Raw genomic sequence first — 12,199 nt, forward strand, 5'->3', positions numbered from 1 at the left:
GTATTTTCATTGTTTAAAATTACATGACAGTGTTATAGCAACTGTAGGTACATTATCACATCTTATTTTGAATTAAAATAAAATGTCTATACATTATTATTTGTGGTTATAGGATAAGTGACAGTGGTACTATTAGACATTTTGCTTCTGTAAGAATCTGTCTTACTTAAGGTTTCTATTGTTGTAAGGACACACCATGTCCAAAGAGGAAATTACATAGCAAAGGTTTTATGCAGCTTATACTTCCACATTGCTGTTCATCACCAACGAAGTCGGGACAGAAACTGAAAAAAACACAGGATCCTGGAGCCAGGAGCTTATGCATAGGCTATGGAATGGTGATGCTTATTGACTTGCTCCTCAAGTATTGTTTTTGTAAAGAGCCCAGGGCTACCAGCACAAGGATGTCACCACCCACAATGGTCTGGGTGCTCTCCCACCAATTAAGAAAATTCTTAATAGTTGGATCTTATGGAGGCATTTTCTCAACTGAGGCTCCTCCTCTTTGAAGACTCTAGATCTTGTCAAGTTGCTATGAAACCAGTGTTGCATTCTGAATATAGTTGGCCTATGAGGAGGTGTGGCCTTGTTGGAGAAGGTGTGGCCTTGCTGGAGGAAGCATATCACTCTGGGGTTTAAAAACTCTCCCCACTGTGGAAGAGACCCTCCTCCTGGTTGTATGCAAAAGAGATCTTTTCTCTTGGCTGCAATTGGATCAAGATGCATAAGTCTCAGCTTCCACTCCACCACCATGTCTGCCCAGACACTGCCATGTTTCCTGCCTTGATGATAGTGGACTGAACCTCTGAAACTGTAATGAAATATTGAAAAGCCCTAATGAAATGTTCCTTATTAGTGGCCTTGGTCATGGTGTCTTTTCACAGCAATGAAACCCTAACTAAGATAACCAGCGAGTACAGAAACTCTCCTAGATATTAACATTAATCAACAATAGAGAGTATTTTCAAGTCCTGCAGCATACAAACTTATTCAAGAGAGAAAAACACCAATGAATGAATCCATGACAAGCCTACATCAAAAAGACACTCTTAGAGTGTAGATTTGGCCCAGTCAGACCCCCATGAAGCACAGGGAAGTGACCTACATAATGGGTAACATCATAGCATTTGAAACCCATGACAACTGGCATAGGAAAGAGGTCAGCACATAAGCATTGGATACACCTTCAGTGTTTTCTGATAATGAGGTCACACATAAGTAAAAGACTGGAATTTCCAGGGGATAGACAGGCTGAAGTGACACATAGGTATGTAGGGAGTCATACATTTGGAAGAGAGTCTGGTTGAACAGTTCAGTGTGGGAGCTTTTTCATAGTCATCTGGGGCACTCATTAGAGACCTCAAAAAGATCATAGGATTAATCAGAGGCAAAGAGTGCTCAGGGATGGAACATAGGATCTTTTCAACACCTGAAATTAGCTCACAGCACACTCATTTTCTCATTTAAATTACTTTTTTGAACTGATCATACAAAATCATGGTTTTTATGATGCTTTAGGGAGTCTCATATATATATTCTTAGACTTGGATTCAATAGTTATCCTGGTAAAAAAAGTACTCTAAGAAACACACACACACGCACACACACACACACACACACACACACACACAGACACACACACACACAGACACAGACACACACACACACACACACACACACACACACACACACACACATACACACACACATCCTACTCTAATGATTGGCTGGCTATTTGTTAAGGAACCAAAGAAGAAAATTTGGATATGGCCCAAGTTTAACTACTTCCAGAAACTTTCTATTCTTCCATGGTCTCCTGCTTCACTTTTTGAGGACTCCATCTTAGAATTCATTTTCCCCTTAGTGTCCTCTACTCCTTTGTGTGTCCTTTGTTCTTTTTAAAGATCACCATCAATTTGATCTTTCTTACCTTCATCCTGATCTCTTTTCTGCATGTGAATATTGGATTTCTTAAAATATATCTTTATGGGATTAGAGGGATGACTCAGTGGTAACAAGCACTTTTGCACTGCAAGAAGACTGGATTTGGTTCCTTGAATTCATTTCCAATGGCTAACAATCACCTTTAGTGCCAGCTCCAGGGGGCATGACAACTCATGTCTCTGTGGTCACCTGTACTCACAAGCACATCACCTACCCCCACACATATAAGTAAAGATAAAATTCTTACAAAGAGACACAAGTTTCATTAGATTTCTTTATTCGAATGAAACCTGACTTTCTCTGATTTCTGAGTCTATTTGGATCAGTTTTTTTGGGTCCACCTTGTGTTCCAAGACCACATTCCTTTTATTTGTCACACTTTCCCTAACTTTATGTTTCTCCCTCAGACTTCACACCAGAGATTCCACCTATGTTTTGTCCTTCTCCCCTACCTCCTAAACATCCATCTTTTGCTGTCATCCCTGCTCCTCCAAGTCCCATCTGAAATTCCTTTCTCTCCATGCACACCAGAAAAGCTAAGTCCTGTTCATTTTATCATGTGTGATATTAGATGCATGTACTATTCACAGCCTAAATTGAAACTTTCGTCTTCCTTTGATGTTTCTTCCACCATAGCCTTTCTCTTCCACCAAAGTGTTCACTCACAGCATGTCAGGTCATATGTTTTAATTTTTAGAGAAAAACAAATTTCATTGGCAAAGATACTGGGTTGTCAAAGACCCTTAGGTAGCCAACACAGGAAAACAAACATTTTTCCCCAAACCTATACATTTACATCCCTGTACTTTTGTGATTTTTCACCTTAAGGAATCTCTGGCACCAGATTATATACATAGATATGGAGGTCACCATGAAACTTGATAAAGTACACAGAAGGATTGGCTAGAATTTGGTAAACAAACTCTCCAATCTTTTTGGAACTATCGTCGTCGCTGGTATACTGCACCTACTTATCATGTTATCATGTGATCTCACCTCAGCCTGGGGAGCCTCTGGAATGATGTGGAGGTTACCTTCCTTGTAGTCATCCAGGAGCTGATAGACATAGAAGGCCAGATCCTTCTTGTAGGTAATATAAAACCAGTCCTTCATGATTGGCACCTGGGCTAGAACCACCCCCCTCCAGTATTCCTCAGAGCCATGTTTTCTCTCAAATTTGTGTTGTACCACTCTGCCAATCAGGGTGCTGGTGAGGTGGACATCCTTCACCTGAGGAAACACTACTTTGTGAGGCAAGACCTTACTATTTAAAATCCTCTCATCACTGTGGAGCTCCTGTTCATAGACACTGTCAATTCTGCCATACTTCACCAAATAAAGAGAATGGTTTGTTGGCAGCTGACATAGAACAGTGGTCTTCCAATGGGTTACTGGCTCATTACCTTTCTTCCAACTGTGAGAATTTCTGCAGCCAACAATATTCCTCAGGGCCTGGAAGAAGGCTTCCTTTTCCTTTTCTTCTTGAGGGATGTCATGCTCAGCCTCTTCAGAGGTATTGTCTTCTACATGGCAGTAGAATTGGTGTGGTAGTCCACAGTAACCCTGGTCCACTGTCTTGTGGCTATCATTCTGTGTTCAAGTATCATACCTGCGCTTTGTCTGGGATTGAAGATCTTTCCTGTTTAAACCAGACACAATGCTGTTGCCTCTGTCATATATATGAGTTCCTGAAGGGCAATGGGTATGGGGTGGGAGAGAGTGCTGGATCAAGGCTCTTCTTTAAGAGAACTTTTGAGCAGGTGAAGAAGGTTATTATAAACAGGTTTGGGCTTCTAAACTTAATTTGATCAAAATAAGAAGTTAGTAAGCCAGCCATGGTGGTGACCCCATTTAATCCCAGCACTCAGAATGCAGGGTTAGGCCAAATTCTGAGTTAGAGGACAGCCTGGTCTACAAAGTGAGTTCCAGGGTAGCCAGTGATATATAGAGAAACCCTGTCTCAATAATAACAACAACAAAACAAAACAAAAGCAGAAAAAACAACAACAAAAAACCAACGAGAAACAAAAACAAACAAAACAAAGAAATTAGAAAAAAAAAGAAGTTAATAGGAGTTGGTGGTGACCCACATCTTTAATCCCAGTTTTCAAGGGGCAGAGGGAGGCCAACCTTTGTGAGATCAAGGCTAGAATGTTCTACAGAGTGAGTTTCCTGACAGCCAAAGATAAACACAGAAAACTCAAAATAAAACTAAATAATCAATCAAACAAACAAACAAAAAACAAAGAAACATGGGAAACAAGAAATTAACATAGGTAAATTAAGAAGAATTCTCTAGAGTTCAGAATAATATACTCAGATAAACATTTCTTCAGCCCTAAGCTACTTTACCTCTGCAGAGGAACCTATCCTTGAATGACTAGGTCAACGTGGGTGTTGGTATGCCGGTTACCCCCAATGAACAAGCAGAACAGAAGAAAAAAATAGCCAGAGTGTTTACCACATTTCTCTTGTACCAGCAAGCTCTGAGCTAGGTGGCTACATTCACAAATATCTGCCTAGGGACACAGCACACCACTGACCTTTATTGTGTCTCCTGATCCATCCTCAGGATTATTTGGTGAAGCCATTGCATCTCCGACCTCAACTAGACCTCAAAATGTCCAGGCAATATCAACCATTTAGAACTAATATCTTCTAAAATGCACAGGGACAAAGAGGAGCTTTGGCATTTAAGTGGAATTGTGAACTAGATATTGTTAGCAAGGTTAATACATTCAGGAGATTGACTAGCCTAGACTATTCATCCTTCTAGCTCCTAAACATGGGAGAAAATATAATGTATACTTACTCACTGTAGGAGGGAAATCTTATAGCTTTCTGTAGATATGAGGGTCCCAGTTACTTCATAAATGTACTTACCCAAAGAAAATGTCCTAGTCATCAAGATTCTGTCTTCTGAAAAGGTCAGGCACCAAAACCTGTGATACTGAACAGAGGTTACATACATTCCTGACATATGAGTAATGAAGGAAGCAAATACTAACTGCTCCAAAATATTCATCTGTTCCTGCAACCAATCCACACTTTGACCATAAAAATACCAGCTTTCAAATTTGTATTAATTTGTATTAATTCCCTCTTTTACTACCAAGGCACTGGCAGTATTAGACGATAAATCATTGAGAACTGAAGCAGTTCCCACTGAATTAGTATACATCTGCTTCTACACTTAGTGGCATTGGCAGAGGGAGTGCTTTCACTGTTCCCCATAACAGTCTTTCTTGCCATGATACTGCTTGCAGGTGCATCAGGATCAGGAAGAGGGTTGTCAGACATTTCATCTTATTCTGCTTTCTCTCCATGGCCGCCTCAGTTTTTCTGGAACCTAGAATGGGTTCTCCTGATCTTGTGGAAACACACCATAGCAACACCTGATCTGTAACTTTCCATTATCCTGTGAGAACATGCTTCCATAGCATAGACACGGCCGCACTGTGCTGAGGGGTACAATGCTGTTCTGCAGCTGATTTTTCCATTCTTATCTGAATTTTAAAAAATTTTAAAAAATTAAGGATAAAGTGGCTTATATTTAATTTATCCCTAGGGGATTTATGCTGCATCCATATTCTCCCTTTTTTGTTTTATTAATGTTATTAACATTTTATTAACATTGGCTCTTTCTACAATTCCTTGTCCTTAGGGGTTATAGGATAAGCCATGGGTAACTTTTATACCTATGCATTACAAAAATGTTAAAAAAAAAACCTCTGGGAGGCATAAGCAGGTCCATTTTCTGTTTTTGTTATTTGTTTGTTTGTTTCTTTGTTTGTTTTATTTTGTTTTTCTGTCTAGGCATCCTCCATGCTGCAAATGCCTGAAGGCAATGAGATATAATATTTGGGGCTTTTTCCCATGTTTGAGCAGTAGTAAATATAATGCCTGGATATGTATCTATGCTGACATGAACATATTTAAGATTACCAAATTCAGGGATGTGGGTAACATCCACCTGCCAAACATGAAGAGGCTTAAAATCTCCAGGATTAACTCCAATCAGCCTTTGTGGCAACAAGCACACACAATGGGGACATTTTAACACAATCTCTCAATCCTGTTCTTGGGTGATCCTAAGCTTTTGTTTCAAGGCACCTGCATTAACAAGAAAGTTTCTATGAAAATCTGAAGCAAGCTGCACTGGAGAGACACTCAAAAACAAAAAGGAACGGATATAGTCATCTGCAACAGAATTTCCCCTGGCTATAGGCCCAGAAAATCCTGAATGAGCTCTAACATGTACAATGCAAAAAGGATGCTTCCTTTCCCAAATCATTTTTTGCAAGGAGGAGAGTTGGGTACATACAGTGGAGGCAGCTTTAATTACCCCCAAGGTTTCTAATTGCTGCACTGCTTGGACTACATACTGATTATCTGAAACTAGACTAAAAGTTTCCTTGCCCTCTTGAAACATTTGCAGGACAGCACATAATTCAACAGCTTGTGCAGATTGATAGGGATATACAAGAGCTAGGGGTTGATTTTCTTCAACATAAACTACACCCACACCACCTTCGGATCCATCAGTAAATACATTAAGAGCACCTGGGATTGGCTCAGTCTGGGTAATTCTGGGGCATATCATAGGATTTCTCAAGACCAACTGAAGCTAATTAGTGGAGGCAAGTACCTCAATCTGTTTAGGAGTATATGGCGTGAAAAGCTCCTAGTCCCATCTTAAAACCCTTAAGAATTAATTGGGCTACTCGGGACTCAACCTGAGTAAAGGCAGCCTGGACCCCATAAGTTGAAACTAACTCCTTCAATCTTTGTACTTTCCACTGGCATCCCTCAAGCATGCCCTGACCAAGTTCCTGATGGCTAACATCCCTACAGGTAGAGGGTTCTTCATATCGGAAGCTTGGAGATCCCTTCCCAAATGCTCCCAGCACTGTTGATTAATATACCCTTCCTCTAAAAATTATGGGGCTTCCTTGTAGAGGATGTCCAGAAATCTGACCACCGTTGTCTCTGCTTTCATGTTAATACCGTTTCTTTTAAGAAGTTGGGTCAATGCTATTTTTACTTTCATGTGAGATACAGTTGAACCCACGTTGCTGAAATTCCCTTCATCTCTATTCCTGAGAACCTTAGTGCTTAGTCCCCTTTTTTTCCGGGGAACCTGTCAGGCCTATGCTTTCTTTACTTCTTGCTGAAATTCCCTTCGTCTCTATTCCTGAGAACCTTAGTGCTCCATCCCCCCCCCTCTTTTTTTTTCCTGGAGAAACTATCAGGCCTATACTTTTCTTTTCATCTCTATTCCTGAGAACCTAGTGCTCCATCCCCTTTTTTCTGGGAAACCTGATTTTCTCCTTCATTAAGAGAGACAATCACTTAAAATTATTATTAATAAAGAGAACTAGAAGCACCTGCTGAAGGGGCACACTGTATGTTGTAACAAAGTACTGCCACAACAGATCATTTCTCTTCTGTGTGTATGCGCCTATATGAGCATATGGACCACCACTCAGGGACCATCATTCACTGTACTGATTTTAAGAGAAGCTCTAACTAAAAGTCTTCAGAAAATACTTAAGAAGTGGGATACACTGCAGCAAAGTGGAATACTCAATACTTATGTAGCTACAGAGCACAAAACTCAGAAGATAAGACAGAAAGGGATCAGTACAGAGTGTGAGGATCCACCCTTGCAATAGCCATTACAACATGGCACTGACATCCGGTGTTCTAACTGGTAAACAAGTAGTCTGTTCATGTGCCAGGGTATTTTTCCATTCTTTGTGCCCTGCCTGTCCCGTTGCGTAATCTGGGCTGATGGTGGGCAGCCAATCAGGGCGAGGCATGTCTCCAAATGCTCCTCATGGTCTATTTAAGGACCGGGTTTCCTAGGCTCTGAGTCTCCTCCTCAGAAGCTGATCATCTGTCTTTCTAGATGCATTAAAGCATATATATAATATATATATATATATTATATATATATATATATAATATATATATATAAATGCAGAAGGATCCGAGTGTCCTGTGTGTGTTCTTGCTGGCGAGACTGTAACACAGGACATCTGGTGCCGAAACCCAGGAACGCCTCAACATCGTTGGCATTGAGGAGACCCCCCCAGAGACAGGGCGGATTCAGAACTGCAGTGGAAGGTAAGTTCAGAGAGGTATGTCTGACTGTGAGCCTATTGTTCCTTTTGATTTTGGTCTCAATCTAGATGCACCGTGGGACGGGTTGGTAGAAGCCTTGGTTTTGGTAGCTCTGGTACTTTTCTTCTTTCTCCTAGTGTCTTACTGTGTTCATCGTGGTTGGTGTTAATTTTGAGGTGCAGTCAGTCTGATGTAGATAAGCGGCAGCACCGTCTCGCTCTGTCAGTACATAAGGGAGTGGAGCGTGGCATTTTACTTTCACTTCTGCTCTGTCAGTCTCTCATACATAAGGGATTGGAGCTTTACTTTCACTTCTGCTTCAGCGTGCCTTAAGTCGGGCGTAGATCAGCCGCAGGCACAATGGGATCTTCGCAGTCAGTTGTAAACGCACCGCAAGTTGTTCCTAAGCAGCGAGACCTCAAGATTGCCACATGCACCCTACAAAATTTTGTCAAAGAGATTGACCGTGTTGCCCCATGGTATGCTTGCTCGGGTTCCCTGACCATAGCCTTGTGGAATAAATTGGGAAGAGACCTAGATAAAAAATTTGAGGAAGGAGACTTGCATCTAGGCACTAAGGCCATTTGGAAGTTAATAAAGAATTGCTTAGAAGATGAGACCTGCCGACCTGTAGTGGTTGAGGGACAAGAGACGTTAGAAGAGGTTCAGGACAGCATGTCAGAAACCGAACGGAGCGAGAGATTAGGAGCTCGTAAAAAGAAAGACATGTCTAAGAACCCCCCCCGAAGTTAGAAAACGGGGGAGATAAGAAAAGGGAAGGTGAAAATGCGCCCCCTACAGGTAAACTTAAAAATATCTAACCCACCCAAGATTTAGAGGCCCTAGAACTTGATAGTTCAGATCCTGATGAGTTAGACCCTAGTGAAGAGGCAGAATTAGAAGAAGAAGCAGCAAAATATGAAGAGGAAAGGTATGGCCCTGATCAAGGGGTACAGCAAAAAAAATAATAAAAAGCTGTCACCCAAGGCCTCGGCGCCTCCGCCATATGAATCAAGATATGGTGCTAGTTCCTTTCTGCCTCAGGAGGAACTAAAAAAGATTCAGATGGCTTTTCCAGTCTTCGATGCTGGAGACGGGGTGGGACGCATACATGCCCATGTAGAATACCAACAAATTAAAGAACTTGCAGAATCTGTCCGTAATTATGAAGTCAATGCCAACTTCACCTTAGTACAGATCGAGAGATTTGCCAATACAGCAATGACTCCAGCAGACTGGCAAATGACAGTTAAGGCCACTCTACCTAATATGGGACAGTATATGGAGTGGAAAGCCTTGTGGTATAATGCTGCCCAGAATCAGTCAAGAACTAATGCTGTGGCAGAGGCAATGGACTTTTGAATTGCTAACAGGCCAGGGATAGTTTGTTGCCAATCAGACTAATTATCATTGGGGAGCATATGCTCAGATATCGGTGGTTGCCATCAAGGCTTGAAAAGCTCTTACATGAAAAGGAGAAGCTGGAGGCCACCTTACAAAGATTATCCAGGGCCCCCAGGAGCCGTTCTCAGATTTTGTAGCAAGAATGACTAAGGCCACAGGGAGGGTCTTCAGAGACCCTGAACAGGCCATGCCACTAATTGAACAACTTGTTTATGAGCAGGCCACACAGAAATGCAGGACTGCAATCACACCAAGAAAAAACAAGGGATTGCAAGATTGGCTTAGGGTATGTAGAGAACTGGGAGGCCCACTTACCAATGCGGGGCTGGCTGCGGCTATCTTACAGTCACAAAAGCACCTCTCTACCAGCAAACAAAGAGCTTGCTTTAACTGGAAAAACAGGCCACCTAAAGAAAGACTGCCCCTTCCCAGAGCGGGCTCGAGTGGCTACTCATTGCTCTCGTTGTGGAAAAGGTTATCACAAAGCTAGTGAGTGCTGCTCTGTTCGTGGTATAAAGGGGAGGCTTTTGCCCCCAATCAATGAATCTGACAACCGCCTACCAAAAAACCGGGGTTGTGGGCCCCCGATCCCAGGACCCTCACAAGTATGGGAATTGATTTGTCAAAAGCCAGAGCAACTTAGAGGAAATGACTCCCGAGGAGACACAGGGGTGGACTTGCGTGCCACCACCGACTTCCTACTCATGCCCCAAATGAATGTCCAGCCTATCCCAGTTGAGGCCCCGGGACACTTACCTTCGGGAACAGTGGGCCTGATAATAGGGTGGGGATCGCTGACTATGCAAGGACTTATAGTTTATCCTGGAATAGTAGACCATCATCATTTACAAAAAATCCAGGTCCTTTGCTCCTGCCCTCAAGGAATTTTCTCCATTACATGGGGAGATAGAATTGCACAAATGATCCTGTTGCCCACAGGGAGAGAGGAAAGAGCGCAAACACATGGACGCAATTGTATGGGCTCTTCTGGCCAAGATGCAGCATACCTAATTATGCCACTAAATAATAGACCCATGCTGTATTTAACAATCAATGGTAAGGGGTTTCAGGGAATTATGGATACAGAGGCAGATAAGAGCATCATCTCCTCACACTGGTGGCCCCAGGCCTGGCTTGTAAATAAGTCTTCCTACACGCTACAGGGCCTGGGGTATCAATCATGTCCTACAATCAGTTCTACACAACTGGAGTGGCAGACTCCGGAGGGGCAGAGAGGCCTATTTACCCCTTATGTCCTTCCATTACCAGTCAATCTTTGGGGGAGAGATGTTCTTTCAGAAATGGGCCTGACCTTAACAAATGAGTATTCTACACAAGCTGTTAAAATCATGAGCAAAATGGGTTACAAGAAAGGAAAGGTTTTAGGAAAAAAGGAACAAGGCAGACTCGAACCTGTTCCCCACCATGGTAATACTGATAAGAGAGGACTGGGTTTTTCCTGGGGGACATTGGGGCTACGCGAGGCCCATTCCCTGGGTAACAGAGGAGCTGGTGTGAGTCTCCCAGTGGCCTCTATCCTCTGAAAAATTAGAAGCTGTAACCAAAATAGTCACGGAACAGGTACGTTTAGGGCATTTAGAGCCTTCCACTTCTTCCTGGAATACACCAATTTTTGCTATTAAGAAAAAAATCAGGAAAATGGAGGTTTCTTCATGATCTCAGAGCAATTAATGCCCAAATGAACCTTTTTGGCTCCATTCAACGGGGATTACCCCTATTATCTGCCCTGCCCAGACAGTTGTTATTCTAGATATTAAAGATTGCTTTTTCTCTATACCTTCGTGTCCTCAAGATAGGCCACGGTTTGCCTTTACTGTTCCAGCTCTTAACCATATGGAACCTGATAAGCGATTTCAGTGGAAAGTACTCCCTCAGGGCATGGCAAATAGTCCTACTATGTGTCAACTTTTTGTACAAGCGGTCCTAGAACCTGTAAAGACATCGGTTCCCTACCCTGCTTGTAAAATATGGATGATATTTTACTTTCACACAAGGATATGGCAATTTTACAAGAGTCTTATCCATTTTTGATACAGATATTAGCACAATGGGGATTACAAATAGCAATCGAAAAGGGGCAAATTTCAGAAGTGGGCACATTCTTGGGGTCTATTATATCTCCCACTAGAATAATCCCTCAAAAATTAAAGATCTTCATTTACATACCTTGAATGATTTTCAAAAATTATTGGGGGATATTAATTGGCTGAGACCACTTTTAAAGATTTCCTCGGCTGAATTAAAACCTGTATTTGATATTCTGGAAGGGGATTCTTATATCTCCTCCCCTAGGACCCTTACTTCTGCCACTAATCAGGCCTTACAAAAGGTAGAGAATGTCTTGCAAAAAGCTCAATTACAACGCATTGATGAGTCACAGCCTTTTGATTTGTGCATCTTTAAGGCAGCCCAGTTGCCGACCGCAGTTTTGTGGCAAAATGGACCCTTATTATGGGTGCATCCAAGTGCATCTCCTGCAAAAATAATAGATTGGTACCCTGATGCAGTTGCGCAGCTTGCGCTCCGAGGGATAAAAGCAGCCATTACTCATTTTGGACGAGACCCTAATTTCTTAATTGTGCCTTATACTGCTGCACAAGTTCAAACCTTGGCAGCTACATCTAACGATTGGGCAGTATTAGTCACCTCCTTTTCAGGACAGATTGATAACCATTATCCAAAGCATCCAATTTTACAGTTTGCC

The sequence above is a fragment of the Mus musculus genome, chromosome Y (assembly GCF_000001635.26).
Source record: "Mus musculus strain C57BL/6J chromosome Y, GRCm38.p6 C57BL/6J".
Taxonomy (NCBI): domain Eukaryota; kingdom Metazoa; phylum Chordata; class Mammalia; order Rodentia; family Muridae; genus Mus; species Mus musculus.